Source organism: Cervus elaphus, chromosome 5, assembly GCF_910594005.1.
Source record: "Cervus elaphus chromosome 5, mCerEla1.1, whole genome shotgun sequence".
In the NCBI taxonomy this organism is placed as follows: domain Eukaryota; kingdom Metazoa; phylum Chordata; class Mammalia; order Artiodactyla; family Cervidae; genus Cervus; species Cervus elaphus.
Genome location: NC_057819.1, coordinates 41,831,746 through 41,849,330, shown reverse-complemented (window position 1 = coordinate 41,849,330; position 17,585 = coordinate 41,831,746). Strand labels below are relative to the sequence as shown.

The window sequence follows — 17,585 nt, the reverse complement described above, 5'->3', positions numbered from 1 at the left end:
AACACAAATAATCATTCTTTTCTAACTTGGTTTCAAAGCCTGTTTTCCTAGTTAAGCTAATGCCATGTGAAATACTTGGGTGGAGGTAGGAAAGAGCCTCCAAACATTCCTTTTAGATGACATCATTGATTCTAACCAAAGAATCAAGGGCTCTTGGACAGCAGGACTTAGGAGATAAGGAAAAGGGCAAACCATTAACATTTAGCTAATATAAATACAGAACCTTTTTGGTTTTTATGCTTTTAAAAATATTCCACTCTGAAAGCTATGATATTTAATTCCAAATATATTTGATTTTCACTTTAAATTGTAAGGTCTCAAATTTACTGCAATAAGCTTCAAAGGCACATCTGTAATTACAAGAACACTACAGCTTAAAGTTCTATAACAAATAGACCTAGTTTTCTATTTTGCTACTGGGAACCTAGGAAGACTGCACATTATGTTTTATACCTGAAACTTCCATAGTCCTTACACAAAACCTAAGCCATATACACACATCTCTACTTTGAAATAGTGGAATCTGGGGGTACAGCCAACCTTCACAAAACAAATCAAGGAATTTTCCATGATACCAAGGACTTTAGTCAGAGTTTGTAAGGGGAAAGTTTGAAGCACCACTTTCCCCTTTCACCCAATTCAAATATATTTTTAAAAAAGAAAGGAGGGAAAAATCAGAGAGAAGGAAGGAAAGAAGACCCATATCATCTTAGATAGAAGATAGACAGATGTTGTTGTTCAGTAGCTAAGTTGTGTCCGACTCTGCAACTCCATGGACTCTAGCACACCAGGCTCCTCTGTCTTCCATTATCTCCTGGAGTTGCTCAAATTCATGTCCACAGAGTCAATGATACTATCTAATCATCTCACCCTCTGTCACCCCCTTGTCCTTTGACCTTCAGTCTTTCCCAGCAGCAGGGTCTTTTCCAGTGAGTCGGCTCTTTGCATCAGGTGGCCAAAGTATTGGAGTCTCAGCTCCAACAATAGTCCTTCCAATGAATATGCAGGATTGATTTTCTTTAGGACTGACTAGTTTGATCTCCTTGGAGTCCAAGAGATAGATAGACAGCTCTTTCATGCTTCTACACTTTTGCACACATTCTATCCTCTCTTATCACACTTATTTGTTTCACAAGCCTATGTCTCCCATTTATGTCTCTTACATTCATACGCTGGTCTACCTTGACACCTAAAGGAAGAGATCACAAGTAGAATATTTTAAAAATTCCTCCCAATTTAGGTCTTTTGGTATTGATTGTATTCATGTATTCATTGTATTCATTTTTGTCATGTACCTTGGCAGTGCCCTCATGCTTTGAGTTGAATTTTCTGCCTTACCCCTGACACTGGGATCAGACAGGGGACTTGCTCTAGCCAAAGGGGTGTTAGCAAACATAATTCAGGCAGAGGCTCTAAAAAATGTGCTTGCACATTTCCACTTGTACTCGTGTGTGTCTGCCATTTCTGTCAGAACATGTTCAGACTAACTTGCTGGCTGGTCATGTAGCAGAGCCAAGTTGTCATGGTTGCCATACAGCCAAGGCTATCCTAGAGTAGCCCACCAATCCTTAGACAAGTAAATGAGCCCCACCTAAATCAGCAAAGTTGCTGAGCCAACTCACAAATGACCACAGATTCATGAACAAGTGCAGCCCAGAGAAACCAAGCCCAATGCAAAGAAGAGTCATGAGCTAAATCAGGTGTCAGCCAATTACGGTCCATGGGCCAAATCACCCACCACCTGTTTTTGTGTGGCCCGTGGAAAAAAAATAATCACAGGCCATTCAATTTCATGGTTTAAAAAAAATAAAATAACATTTCATAACATGTTAAATAATATTTTATAGTCTGACTATTACATGAAGTTCAAATTTCAGTTCCATAAATAGAGTTTTATTGGAACACAGACACATGCATTTGTTTATATATTGTTCATGGCTGCTTTTGCACTACAAGGGCAGAATTGTGTATCTGTGACAGAGACTGCACAGCCTATGAAGCCTAAAATATTTACTGTCTGGCCCCTTAAGGAAAAAGACTGCTAACTTCTGAACTAAATGAATGTTCACTGCTGTATGCCCCTGGGGCTCAATGGTATTTTGTTACGATGCATCACTGGTACAAAAGTTCACTGACAAATCTCATCTGAAAGCTAATTCCCTTCCCTACGTCCCCAGCAGAGAGTGCTAGTGAAGCAGCAAGGGCTCAGGGTCAGAACAAAAGCAGCCCCTCCTTACCACCACAGGAATGGACTTCATGACCAGGGCTCCAAGGATGAATGCCAGTCCATCAAAGAATGCCACATTCTTCAGTGATTCCCCATCCAGGAAGCAGATCACATCAACTTTTCTGCCAGTGACCAGCGACAACTGGAAAGGCTCCTTATTCTGCTTGATAGTGTCACAACATCTATGAGCCACAGATTCCATCCATTGCCAGCTCTATACCCAGAGATCAACTTGCCAAGGAGCAGAGGTGAGGAGAAGAAATACGGAAGATGAAAGGAAGCTGAGTGTTTACCCTGATTGTAATATTGGACTAAGTTTACCAAACTGAACTAAAATTTCATTCCCACCTTGGAATCCAGTGGTGGAAACTTGGGAGGAACATGATTTTAATTAATACACAAAAAATTAAGAAGCTACATGTTCTTTTCCTCTTTCAATATAATATGGATGAACTTTGCAAACCTGATAGGAATTTTTGTGGAATAAACAGATCAATGACCAAATGAATGATAAACTCCCTACCATATTACTGTGTATTCTTACCACCACCTCCTGGCATTTCTATCCACTCAAGGTATCAGTCCAGAAATAACCCATTCTTCCTCTTACAGTACATTCCAACTTCCAGAAGCAAGCAGCAGCTTCTCCATTGGATCCCCTCACTCAGAAATGCCTAAACACCTCTCTCTTCCTCTGATCCTTCAGTTCAGGAATCTAATAGGTGGTCTCAGACTCTTAGACAAATTTACATGAAACAGACAACTATCCTCCAGGTTAGAGGAACTTGGATCTTTCGGTAGACTTTGGCCTTAAACCCATACTAAATATCATCTGAGACTGTAAGGAGGCAATGTTTTCCCCAAGAGGAAAAAAAGTCAGATTTCCACATCTGGAGTTTGACCTTTGTGCATGTTGTCATTTCACCCACCACAGGAAATCTTTCTGGGCTGGGTTGAAATGTGTAACTTCTCAACAGTGAGGCTGGTAGCAATCCCACCCAGCTGTGTGGAACGGGAAGTGACAGGGCAATTAATATTCTGTTAAAACTTCAGGGGGCTACACTGAAGCTGGCCACATTCTGGGGCTGACTCATCATGTTAAAACCAAACATGGTATATTGTCTGTTCACTTCTGCTGACTCACCTGTCAGCCCTAAGAAATATGTACCAGGCAGAGCTGCAAGGGCTCAGACCTGCCTTGCTAAGATGTTATCCTTCAGCACCAGCCACGCCAGTTCACTCTGTGAAGAAGCTTCTATATTGAACCATGGATGATTTCAAATGTGTGAAAGACTGTTTTGTGAAGGGAGATGACCAGCCTCTTTTTCTGCACTGTTTTATATGGAGGGGAAAAAAAAAAAAAACAGCATGGATCACAACACAACTGACATTTGAAAAGAGCCATAGCATTTCCAAGCTGGAATGGAGGCTTAGAGATCAAGTTGAAAGAACTTTCCTAAGAGAGTGGGAAGGTATCTAGCATAGTGGATAAGAGCTTTGAGTCAGGCATCCTGAATTCATGTCCCATCTCTGCCACTCATAGTGGAATTATAAGTAGGAGGCTAATGTAGGTATTAAGTAACTTTAAGCAAACTGCTCAGACTCCCTGAGCTTCGATTTCCTTATCTGTAAAATGAGGAATAATTATAGCACCCATCTCATTGGGCTATTGTGAGGATTAAAGGGGATGAAGTATAAAAAGAGTACAGTGCTTTGCACAAAGTGCTCAATAAATAGCAGCTATTATTAAGGCTGCTGGGGAAATCCATGGAAACCTCTTTCCTGGAAACAGGATAGATCCCCCATGTGTTTGGTATTAGATGGGTAAAGGGTAGAAGAATGTCACTACAAGCTGGGTATTGGTGGGGGTGGGGCAGGCAAAGAAGGGAAAGTTGCCCAGAGGAAGGATGAGTACTCAGTGTCTTCAAGGACTGTGCCTTGGATCCCCATCTTTTGGGGGAAAGAGGCCCATCTTAGGGAAGGTTCCATTGCTCTGTCCCAGTTTTAGATCTGCTGAAGATAGTCATTCATTTTTTTTAAAAAAAAAGACCTCTCTGATTATAAGTCTCTGAAGGCTCTGCTCAGATTTCCCTTTAAGGGCCTTAAAGGCACACACAAGCAAGCACAGACCAGTTTAAAAAAAAAAGTCTGGCCAGTAAAGGCATACAGAAACTGATATTTACATGATACTGTTAAGTGCACTCTTTTTAAACCACTAATTCTTATTCCACGGAAAGTGGTCTTTATGTCAAAGTCCTTAAGAGGTCCAACAGCTTGTATAACCGGCAAACCTCATGGCTGGTTAGCAGCTTTCAGGGCTTGGATTCCCAGTGATAAACAAAAGAATTCCAAAGGCCACAATCCATAAACTCTCTGGAGAAACATATGGAACTACTTAAGTAGGCTGGCTCAGAGCTGTTGTTTTGAAAACAAGTCTCCTCAGCCAGAATCTCCGCTGAGTGCTATTTATTGAATGGTTGGAGAAGGGCAAGACCCCCTGGGTCCTGTAGGGCAGCTCTTCAGCAGTCTCGAACATTTTGCAGATATCTCTCTAAGTCTCCTGATACCCAGGAAAGGATATCGGAAGTCTGTTCATTTGTATCCATTCTCCAGAGGCATTGAGCATGCTCACTGAGGAGCCAGTATCCTCAAATATCCTTCTATAGATCTCTGATCGCAAGAGCAATAGCCTCCAACTCTCTTCTCTCTTACACTCAGAACTTTTTTGATTATCACCTCTACTGTCAAGATTCAACTGGCCACCCAGTCCTTTGCACCTTGACAAAAGTCCATGTGAACTTACATAATAACTGATTCCAAGAGCCAGTCTCCTACTATTGAACTGGAAATTCCTTGAGAGCAGCAACTTTTATCAGCTTCTCTTCCGTATCTTTAGGATTTGGCATAGTAGGTGATTCACAATTCTTTTCTTGGGGTATTAATGACATCTAATTAATTAATATTATAAATCATTTAATAAATAGTTAGGTCCTGGCCACCTGACCTTTTGGGTCAGTGGTAGAGCCAATGACTAGAACTCAAAATTCTGATACTCACTATGACGAGTTACTTCACAAGGACTGACAGTAAACCCATCATGTAATTGTTCATGCTCTCTGATGGTAAACTATGTGGCCACAAAGATGCAGATGTAGGATAGCTTTGGGATCTACCATCATGCTTTAAAACACAGACAGAGCCAACCTTTTTGGCTTGTGTTGTGTGAGTAATTTGTCCTGGTGCCAGATCAACAACACATATTGTCATTTTCTTTTTAAAACAAATAATGAGAATTTTTTCCCTTCATTATTAAAGTATTACTCAAGACTTTCTGTTCTAGCAAAATGTAGACTAAGATAAACCTCACTATAAAAACCTAGAAATGCTGTATAAAACATAATTTTTAAATGTTTTAAATTCATAGCTAAGCTCTCAAGAAAGAAAGAAAAATCTACAGGCACCAGAAACAAAGAGGTAATTGAAAACAGAGCAAAGTTTCAAAGTGTCTGTTCATGATGTAGCTGTATTATAGTGATGGAAAGTTTATTATTGATCTATTCACCTAAGTGCTTGGAATTTCATGCTTGTGTGAGGACATAGCGTGGGCATGAGACCATATGGACAAAGATGGAACTGAGAACACTGCATAAAAGTTACAACACTTAAAGGATTATACCCTATGTGAAAGGGCAGTCTAAGCAAAAATCCATCCATCAGTACAGGGAGATGTCAAGGAAATTAAAACTGTATATGGAAGGGTTAAAGAGCAGTTTGAAACAGCAAGGAAGTTCATAAACTGGAAAACAGATTTGAGGAAATTATCAAGAAGGCACAAGGACATAAAGATCTGGAAAACATGAAAGATTAAGAGACATGGAAGATGGAATGAGGAAGTCTAATATATATTTAATTCAAAAAGTAGAAAATAGGGAAAATAGGATACTTTTAAAAAATTTTAAAGATAATGGCTGAACTTTTACATACATGACTAAAAAACTTGAATCCTGAAGTTCAATAATAATAAGTTCTGAGAAGAATAAGTTAAACTAATTCCAAAGTTAGCCACAACATAATAAAACTTCAGCAATTCAAAGGCAAATAAGAGACCTCAAAATGCTATGCAAAAATAATCATAAACACAGAATTCAATGCCAAGCTAAATTCTCATTAAAAAGTGAAGGTGAAATAAATATATATCTTTTAAGACCAAGAAAGTTTACTGCTCACAGATAATGATGAAATTAGCACCTCCAATTTCTTAAAAAACTGGAAATAGAACTGCCATATGACCTAGCAATCCCACTCCTGGGCATACACACCGAGGAAACCAGATCTGAAAGAGACACACGTACCCCAATGTTCATCGCAGCACTATTTATAATAGCCAGGACATGGAAGCAACCTAGATGCCCGTCAGCAGACGACTGGATAAGAAAGCTGTGGTACACAATGGAATGTTACTCAGCCATTAAAAAGAATTCATTTGAATCAGCTCTAATGAGGTGGATGAAACTGGAGCCCATTATACAGAGTGAAGTAAGCCAGAAAGATAAAGACCTATACAGTATACTAATGCATATATATGGAATTTAGAAAGATGGCAACGATAACCCTATATGCAAGACAGAAAAAGAGACACAGATGTATAGAACAGACTTTTGGACTCTATGGGAGAAGGCGAGGGTGGGATGATCTGAGAGAACAGCATCAAAACATGTATATTATCAAGTGTGAAACAGATCACCAGTCCAGGTTGGATGCATGAGACAAGTGCTCGGGGCTGGTACACTGGGATGACCCAGAGGAATGGGATGGGGAGGGAGGTGGGAGGGGGGTTCAGGATGGGGAACATATGTAAATCCATGGCTGATTCATGTCAATGTACGGCAAAAACCATTACAATATTGTAATTAGCCTTCAACTAATAAAAATAATTGGGGAAAAAAAAAGAAATTAGCACCTTCATAACTGACCAAACTTTATGCTATGATCCCTAAAAGTTAAAAATTGAACTGTCAAAAATATTCTAATGTTCTATTCACTTGGACCACTATCATGACCCCTTTACAGACCTTCAATACCATATTCCTCTATTTCTTCATAACAAAGAACCCCCTCTTTTTTTTTTTCTGTCCTCAACCAGGGATCAAACCCTCACACCTCCAGTGGGAACATAAAGTCTTAACCACTGAACCACCAGAGCAGTTTCTGAACCTCCTTCTTTTAAAAGGTATATTTGAATCTCTTTATGTACATATGTATATATATATATATATTGGAACTCTTTCAGCCCTCTTGTTTTGACAGTGTATAGTTGACTGTCTTTTGAAATTTATTTGTGAGTACTAGCCCTCCCTTCTTTGTGGATCCTAAAGTAATTCTTGGAAGGGGTAAATGTTTGCATAAGGGTGGAAGGGAAACCCGTATTCACATATAAACAAGAACTTATAAAATGTATGTATGAGGAAATGAGTTGTGATACATAGTTCTGGCCTCTGGTTGCCAGTCTTTTCATTTCTTTCTGCATAAAGATCTTAAATAAGTGACAAAAAGGCATATTTTAAAAGTCTAAATCTGTGGACCTTTATTGAAAAAAATACTAAGTATATACTCACGAAGAAGAAACTTTAGCCAAAAAGTAAAGAAGTGCAATGCAAAGAACAAGGGTAATCAGATAAATTAAATAAGCATATAGTGGGAATTTAAAATGTGGATAAATTTAAACAAGTATGTATTGGGAATTTCCTGATGGTCTAGAGGTTAGGACTCAGCAATTTCACTGCTGCAGCCTGACTTGATCCCTGGATGGGAACTAAGATCCTGAGGCACACCAAAGAAACAAAAAACCAAGCATGTTTTAGTCAGAGTTCTCCAAATAAACAGAACCACACACACACACACATACAGAGAGAGAGAGCAAAATAAGAAGAAATTTATTACAGAAGTCTCAAGATCCACCATCTGCAAGCTGGAAAATCAGGAAAACTAGTGGTATACATAATTCAGCCCAAATTCAAAGGCCTGAGAGTGGGGGACTGATGTATAAAGTCATGGTCAGAATTTAAAAGCTCCAAAACCAGGACCACTGATGTCTGAGCACAAAAGAAAATGGCTGTCTCAGCTCAAGCATAAAGAGAACATTCACTCTTCTTTCACCTGTTTATTTTAATCAGGCCCTCAATGATTGGATGATGCCCACCCGCATTGTGAAGATGATCTTTTTTACTCAGTCTAACTATCTGAAATGCTAATCTCTACCAAAGACAACCCCACAGTCACACCTGGAAATAAGGTTTTACCAGCTATCTGGGCATTCTGCAGCCCAGTCAAGTTGGATACATAAAATAAACCATTATAATGGAGAAAAAGGAACCAGCCTACACTGTCGGTGGTAGTATAAATTGGTGCAGCTACTATGGAAAGCAAGATGGAGGTCCTTTAAAAAAACTAAAAATACTTTTACCATATGATCCGGCAATCTCTTCCTTGTTGGGCACCTAGAACACCAACTCTCCTGAAGCTCCACTGGCCCTTTGTTCCCAGGAGACAGACTTGCCCTGCTGTGGCTGCTGAAGTACACCTCTAGCTGGGAGAGCATGCTGGTCGTGCAAACTGCCTATAGCAGAGCAGTGAGTGCTCCAAGTTGTTCATTGTGCTCAGCTTCTCCAGGGATCATAGGGCTCCCTGTCAAACCTTATTCTGCTCCAGCCTTCCTCCAAGGAATTTTGGCTGTGGTTTCTCATAGCTTGGGGCTGCTGGCAGGCCTTGCCAGTCTGTCTTGAGGGCCAAGGGGATCAATATCTGTAATTGATACTTGGCATTCCAGGGTACCCAGCACATCTGTTACTAGCTCTGAATTAAATCAAACTTCTTAATTGTGTTGCTCAAATTTTCTAAATTCTTACTAATTTTTTATCTGCTTGATCACCCTTTCCCATCTTATGTCTTTTATTACTTATTTAATTCTATTCTTTCAAAACTTTGAGTTAGTCATTATTATTGTGCTAATCAGCTGCCTTTGCTCTCAGAATACTTAAAATCTACTCTCTTGGCAAATTTCGAGTATACAATACAGTATTATTAACTAGAGTAATCATGATGTACATGAGATCCTCGGAACTTATTCATCTTATAATTGAAGACTTGTATACTTTGACCAGCATCTCCCTATTTCCTCCATCCCCTAACCTTTACATAGTTAGGGGATGTAACATGGTTAGAAGCTGCCAAATCCTTTTAGAGAATAGGCCTGGAAATGATATAGCATTACTCTTTCCAGCTCAGTTGGTCACAGAAGTCACTGGCCAGCCCATATTCAATGAAAGAAAAAACAGACCCCACTTCTCAATGGGAAGAGTGTCAAAGAATTCATAGCAATCTTTAATCCACCACCAATGCTTCTGTCTGTTTGTGACTAATGTTCAGTTCAGTTCAGTTCAGTGGCTCAGTCATGTCTGACTCTGTGACCCCATGGACCACAGCACATCAGGCCTCCCTGTCCATCACCAATTCCCGCAGTTTACTCAAACTCATGTCCATTGAGTCGGTGATGTCATCCAACCATCTCATCCTCTGTCATTCCCTTCTCCTCCTGCCTTCAATCCTTGCCAGCATCAGGGTCTTTTCAGATGAGTCAGCTCTTCACATCAGGTGGCCAAAGTATTGGAGTTTCACCTGCAGCATCAATCCTTCCAATGAACACCAAGGACTGATCTCCTTTAGGATGGACTGGTTGGATCTCCTTGCAGTCCAAGGGACTCTCAAGAGTCTTCTCCAACACCACAGTTCAAAAGCATCAATTCTTTGGCACTCAGCTTTCTTTATAATCCAACTCTCACATCCATACATGACTACTGGAAAAACCATAGCTGTGACTAGATGGATCTTTGTTGGCAAAGCAATGTCTCTGCTTTTCAATATGCTGTCTAGGTTGGTCATAACTTTCCTTCCAAGGAGTCAGCGTCTTTTAATTTCATGGCTGCAGTGTGCACTTGAGTAATTGCCAAGCTAGAGGCAAGTAACTGCTCTAACAGTTCATTTGCATACTGCTGCTAAGTCACTTCAGTCATGTCTGACTCTGTGTGACCCCATAGACGGCAGCCCACCAGGCTCCCCCGTCCCTGGGATTCTCCAGGCAAGAACACTGGAGTGGGTTGCCATTTCCTTCTCCAATGCATGAAAGTGAAAAGTGAAAGTGAAGTCGCTCAGTTGTGTCTGACTCTTCAGGATCCCATGGACTGCAGCCTACCAGGCTCCTCTGTCCATGGGATTTTCCAGGCAAGAGTACTGGAGTGGGTTGCCATTGCCTTCTCCTCATTTGCATAGTGAATTTTAAACCACTCATTATGTGAATTTTTGTTTAGATTTGTCTTTTGCCAAAGTCTCAGTTCAATTCTTGAAGCAGAACCACTAGGAGATCAGCTACCTAGCTAGCTGGATAGATATACTGACTGTTAGATAGATCATAGAGAGATACATACATATATACACAGATGATAGATTTGTTACAGGTTTGACCTGATACAATTGTGGTGGCTGGCTAAGCAGTCTCTTTAAAGCTTCAATTTTAGTATCTAATAGTGGATATGAGGTCCACAAAGTAGGCAAAACAGGTGTAAATGAGGGAGAGCAAAGTCAAGCTAGAACCCACCAGCATGAGCTAGAATAAGAAATTTCAACATTACATTGGTCAGTGAAATAAAGAGCTTTAGAAGATTTCAAAGTAATTTCAACTGAATTGCTTTTTAAATGTCTTAAGTAAATTTTTGTCATTGGCCAAAGTTTCTCATTGCTTTTTTTAAAAACAACAATTTGGAGAGATTAGAAGAGATCATTATTAATAAGTCTTGGTCAGGAATGGTATATAGTCATTTCTAATATAAAGTCTGATACAAAAAGGTTATGTTTATGAAAAAACATTTCTCATATAAAAATGTGAAAACATTTTAACTAGGCATATAAAATGTAATAATGTCTTATCTGATGTTTTATATATTTCTATAATTATATAAAATGAAGAATTTGTAATAAATATTTTGCTAAACCCTACAAAACATTTTCAGGCTTCCCTGGTGGCTCAGTGGTAAAGAATCCACCTGTCAATGCAAGAGACCTGGGTTTGATCCCACGATCAGGAAGATCCCCTGGAGAAGGAAATGGCAACCCACTCCAGTATTCTTGCCAGGGAAATCCCATGGACAGAGGAACCTGGGGGGCTAAAGTCCAAAAGAGTCAGACACAACTTAGTGACTAAACAACAACATAGAACATTTTCAAATCAATTCCATCTTATGTTACTGTACTGTACAAATTGTACAATTTTCTATATGTGTCAAAGGATTAAAAGGATTGGAATCACTGATATAAACTGACATATATAGATATTTGTATCTAACCCAAAAAAAGTCACATTATGCTTAGGTGTACATTATACATTTGCAGAGCAACAGCAAAGAGGAAAAAACCAAACAAACCAGGAAGTGTGGGAAAAAGGAAGCAAATCTAAAGGTCTGTTCACAGTTCCAAATTCTGCAGACCCTCCTAGAGAATGAACCATTCTTTTCACTTTCCATGCATTCACAATGCTTAGAGATCCTTGCATTTCTTATTTTGATAACCTTTTACATTAAATTATAGATAATTCAGCAATAATTTGAGGACATGATTGCTTCCATTAATAGAAAGAAGATCTTTTGAAGTACTATGTTTTACTATATTCTTCAAAAACACATAAAGAATGATAGATGTAACTATAGAACCAACATAAGTAATGCTGATTCAGAAGATGAAAACAAGCTGCAGTGTTTCCTAGAGTCCATACCTTAAAGTTTGAATCACTTGGAATCCAAATATTGAGAATATGTTAGAAGCAGGGGTATTTTGGAACAAAGGAGCAAAGGCTAAAATGTAACAGTAAAATATTAAAATTATATGTCAGTTTTATATTTTAATAAGATTGGGAAAAATTAGGAACTGTAAAAACAAATACCTTCTTATAATAGATATAAGTGATATAGTTGTCATATTAACTCTCCTTTCCTACTTTTCCTACCACTTTTCCTAAATGGACATAACCAAAGGAAGACATCTAATACAAAGGCAGCCAATTCATGGGCCTGTCAGCAATCAATGACCTGGAGTCTGAGTAAAACAGATGAGTCTGGCCAGTTAAATTCCTCCCCTTAGGAAACGGAACTAAAAGACTCTAGGGAAATTTTTAGTTATCAGTAGGGGTAAAAGCTAACTGGATATATCAAGAGGTGCCATGATGTAAGAGGTCTGGAGTCCTTATTATAGGCCACATACATGCAGTTATAAGGGAGCCAGGCAATAGAGAAGAGGGTGGAGGCAACATAAAAAGGAATGTTTTGTTTGTGAGGCCAGAGAAAGAAGTAGGAGGGAGACAAGAATGGCCTTGGTCCATTACAGCTTCCCTTTAAACCCAACTATAATTCAATTTCTGTCCCTGGATTCCTCCAAAATCTCTCTGAAATCTAAGGTTTCTTATAATTAAAACGGCCCAAAGCAGAGCAGTACATCCTACGGTTAGTACACTTCTGACCAAACTTATATATAGTTTATTTATCTGCAAGAACTGGAACTCAGAACAAAGGCCTTACATTAATTAAGGAAACAATTTGTTATAGAAGAAATTGGTTCCACTGTGATTTTCCACTGTGATGTAATCTTGGGAAATTCACTTTATCTCTCAAGCCTCACTTTTCTCATCTATAAAAAAAAAGCAAACAGATTTCAGGCTTGTTGCAGAAATAACAATAATGCATGTAGAACACCTGGCTCCTGGCACTCAAAACCTAGTAGTTGTCACCTTCTTCAAAATAAAACCTAAGACTTGTTCAAAACTTTTCTACTCTCTTTATCTAATTTGGTATGCTCTGCAGCCCTGATGAGGTAGGTGGGGCAAATGTTCCTCTCTCTATTTTACACAGGGCTTAGTGAAGACTCATTTCCCCAGCTGGCAAGTGAAAAACAGAGACTTGAACACAGGGCTTATGACTGCTGGTCAATTTGCATTTTTCACCAGAAAGCCTCACATTTCATCAAAGTCCAAAGAGTGCACTCATGGATTAGGAAAAAAGTTGCAATGGAGAAGTTGAAAAATTATGGAGAGAAGGATCCTGATTAACCCTCAGGTCAAGAAAAAAAAAACTGTTCCATTAAAATTCCCTTTCTGTGGCCATTCCTGATTTTAGGTGGTTTTTTTTTTTTTTTCACCAGCCTGATTTTAGGTTTTTATAGTTCTTTGAAATACTACAAGATCAACAAAATGCACACACACATATAGCTCCATGAGATAATGGAAACAGTGGTACTTTCCAGGGTAGAGGAAGAGAAATTCATTACATTAGACAATCCCAGAAGAATGACATGAGAGGCCAGGACGAATGCAAGGAAATGTAGAAAAGGAGGGAGGAAGAGGGGGAGGGAAGCAGGGAATTATTTCTGGCACACCTAATTACTGCAGAAACTCACCTGCTAATCCCCAGAGTAATTCACACTTTTATAGATCAGTATGACAAATTACTTTTTCAAATTTTATTAAAACAATTCTGAAAGTTTCAGATTTAGATAGTGAACTTTGTCAGATGCAATGACATTTCTAAATAAAAGTCAGTCTCTAAATCTAAGTTTCCAAAGTTTCCCTTTTATATAAAATAAGAAAGGTTTTAAATATTGTACATATTTACCTTCTTATGATTTGAATAATTAAAATGCTAAAACCACAGCCACGTCCTAGTACATAAAACCCTCAAGGGACAAAACTTCCACTTCCTGGGAATTCTGTCTGGCACCTGGAATGTTGTGAACACACCACACAAACTAAGCACCGCTCCCTGTTCACTCCTGTTGGGAGCCTTGACAGGAAGATCCGGGTCAGATGAGATTGTCACGCGAGTGTATACTCCTCAGTTCTTTGTCTCGTCACAACAAAAATTTGGAGTGACGGACATTAAAGCCCCCTGGCGGGTCACAGCTCTCGGAGGACAGACCGTGTTATAGCTCTCAGGTCTCGAACGGACCGTGTTATAGCTCTTAAATAAATCAGTGTTACAGCTCAGTGTTACAGCTCTATTTATTTAGATAATAGCAGGAAAATCCATCTTCGAAGTGTGAGGGCACGTTGATCCAAAGACGCGAAGAGAAGATCGCCCCATCGCACGGGAGAGAGAGGGAGCAAAAAGGGAGAGAAGAGGGCTTTGGCTCCTCTTTTTATATGTTTCTCTGTCCCTGGGCCTGTCTTATGTAAATTGGGCCGGCCAGGAGTGTTGTTGGTTTTACCTGAGGTTCTCACTCCGGTTCTCGGACCTTCCTTTGTTCTATTTTCGCGGGCTTTCCCTTTCAGGTCTTTTAGCCACCACCATTTTGGACTCTTTTTCCCTATTCTAACTACCTAACAAGATGAAGCACACAGTACTCATCTCACTGCTCCAGGGCCTCAGGTTCCCTGATGACATGAACCCTAAGGTCTCATCTAGAGCTAAATTTCTAAGCTCTATAAACTTTCAGTCACTTCTTCAAATCAAGTTTAATGATGATATCAGATGACTGAACTTCCTCATAAGTCCAGTCAATGTTTATTAAGCCCTGCATATCTTGTATGACTCTGAAGTCTAGAGTGACCATAGTCTCAGGGTTAGGAGCTTGAGCTTTGGCATTTATGAGCTGTGTGGCCCTAGGAAAGTAACTGAATCTCTCTGGGCTTTAATTTACCCAATTATAAAATGGAATAATACCTACCTCATAGTATTTGTTGGGAAGATTAAATAAGTTAATGAATTTAATACACATTAAATAATGCTTATAAGAATGCCTACAAGATTATAAGTTTTCAATAATGTTAGCTGCTTATTATCCTCTTTCAACAAAGCAACATTCTTTAATATACGCAAGCACAAAGTCTATAGAAACACCTGCCACCAGGGAGAAAAGATGAAGTCAAACATTCATAAAGATGAAGGACAGGAAAGTACGACACTGCTTGCTGCAGGCTGCATCTGTGCAGCTCAGCTGGGGTGAGCCTCATGTTGTTCCACGATTGGCCTTCACCACCAGCCTCTGCTGGTCGACTGGATGACAGAGTGTGGGCAGATCAGGAGAAATCCCTCCCCGTTACTGGTCAAAGAGCCTGGCCCAGCATCCCCTGCTGTCCCCCATTAGAGCACAATGGATCTGATACACTGCTAACAGGTTTTAAAAGTTGAGAGGTTGGGAGGAAGAACCAAGGGCAAAATGGAAGAGCTAGCATTCAGGCTATCTCTGTGAAGTGTCGTCAAGCTGCTTTTTGAGGGCAGGTGGGAAGACAGCTTGGGGAGAAGGGAGCAGAGCTTTCCAGATAAGAGGAGGAGCATGTGTGTGCCCCCAGGCATAAGGTTTGGGGAAGCCCAGATGGAAAAGACCAGTGATGCTGCCAGGAAGAGAGAGCATGAAATAAAGTATAGCAGTAGCTACAGCCAGTAATACCAGGGGAGATTTTTGTCTATTTCACCAATTTACAGAGAAATAACCTCTGCAACTGGGTGTGCTTTGTTGTCAGGTTAACTGCCTTTTAGGATTATATTTAGACTTTCTTTTTCTTTTCTTAGAAAAATCTCAAGTGACTGAAATTTCCACAGAATGTTTAAATAGGTTACAATAACCAAGGAATGCCTTTTCCCTTTCCAGCAGACCCCTGAAACTCTAGATTCCAGAGAACTAGATTCCTCATTCATCTGGAGGACAGAATGGCAAATTTGACCTGCCCACTCCCATCTCCCTTCATTCTACTTAAGGACTCTCAGTTCACTATTCAGTAAAAGGAAGGAGCATTTTCTCAGAATGAAAATCAATTCTCCAGTAAAAGAAAGCTGAGTGAGGGTTTCTAAAGGTTAGAGACTTCTCACACAAGTCAGAGCATTTTATATCACTGGAAAAGGATAACCAAGGGGATTAGAGGGATATTACTATAGAGAAAAACAATAACATTTAAAACTGCAAACCCCACTAGGTTCCTTATATGGCAACTAATAGTGATGCTCAATACCTGCTGCCATGGCCCAATAGTTAGATGAGAATCTCATCTCAATCACAGAACTCTTTCATCCATGCTGCTCATACAGAAAAGAGAAAATTAAAGGAAAATCTTCTAGGGAGAACTTATTTTCTTTTTTAAAGTTAATCATGGGGTTCAGGGAGAACTGGGAAACAACAGTCTAATTAGGAAGAAGTTATCCTCACTGGGACAGGCACATCCCACCAGCCCTTTTCATAAGCTATCAACACATGCTTTACACATTGTGGAGTCATGGCTTCCCAGAATCTTTGTCTGATCCTCAATTCTTTTCCAATCAGGGGAAATGTTGCTAGAGATTTTCACTGAATGTCACTTTCACCAAAAAGATTCTGATTAAGAATTTTGGAATCTTGGACTGGAATACTTTCCAGGACAGTTATTGTATCCAGGGCTTCAAAGGAATAAAAATTGAGGATAAGAGAGAGAATTACAGAAGATAAACTGTAAGACTATAGTTATTAGTTACCCATCCACCCGGATTCTGGCTTTGTTCCTCCCCTGTGAACTTACTGTTGAGATTCTGTTAGCATTCCTTCCAGGACCAAGGGATTTATGACAGCACAATATAGAGAATAAAGGAGAAAAGAAGATGATTCCAAGGCTCCAAGCCCAAGATAAAAAGATAATGGGGTAGATGATATAGGGAAGAGGTTCATTTTGGGGAGGAAGATAATAGAGGTAGGCTGAGAGACAGAAACACAAAACTGGAGAGAAGATGCGAGATCTAGCTTCAAAGATAGGGTCACAGCTAAAACCATAAGATAAACTCTCTTAGGATAAAATAATTAGCAACACAAGTTAGCATGTATGTCCAGGTACACAAATGTACAAGGCCTGGGTTTTCTGTGTAACCAGGAGGAGGAGGGGAAAAGAGGAAAGACACAGAGAGGATAGATCAGAAAAGTAGGAGGTAAAACTCTAAGATGTTCCAAAGCCAAAGAGAATATTTCACTCTGTGGAAAAGAAATAAAGAAGGAAAGAAGGAAGGAAGGAAGGAAGAAAAAAAGGAAAGAAGGAAGAAAAAACTTATGTTACAGTATAAATATCATACAAAGTAGATTTAAAGGAAAATTCATCATTCCAGGTAAGAGATCACTATATAATAAAAGTCAACTTACAAGGAAGATATAATAGTTCTCAAGTTGCATGGCAATGAATAACACAGTCTCTAAATAAAGCAATAATTGAGAGAAAAAGGGAAAAAAACATTCTACCATCATTACGGAGAGATTTTTACACCCTTTACTCAGTAAATGATTATCTAAAAATCAGTAATATCATAAAAAT

General features: G+C 39.4%; 1 long non-coding RNA gene across 1 annotated transcript in view; it reads left to right on the top strand.

Annotated features, from left to right (window-relative positions):
• Window positions 1-7,368: 7,368 nt before the first annotated feature.
• LOC122694113 overlaps window positions 7,369-17,585 on the top strand; it is a 44,746-nt gene continuing 34,529 nt past the window's right edge. The window contains exon 1 of the long non-coding RNA XR_006341118.1: window positions 7,369-7,457. This is a non-coding gene — a long non-coding RNA (uncharacterized LOC122694113). The remainder of the gene's footprint in view (window positions 7,458-17,585) is intronic.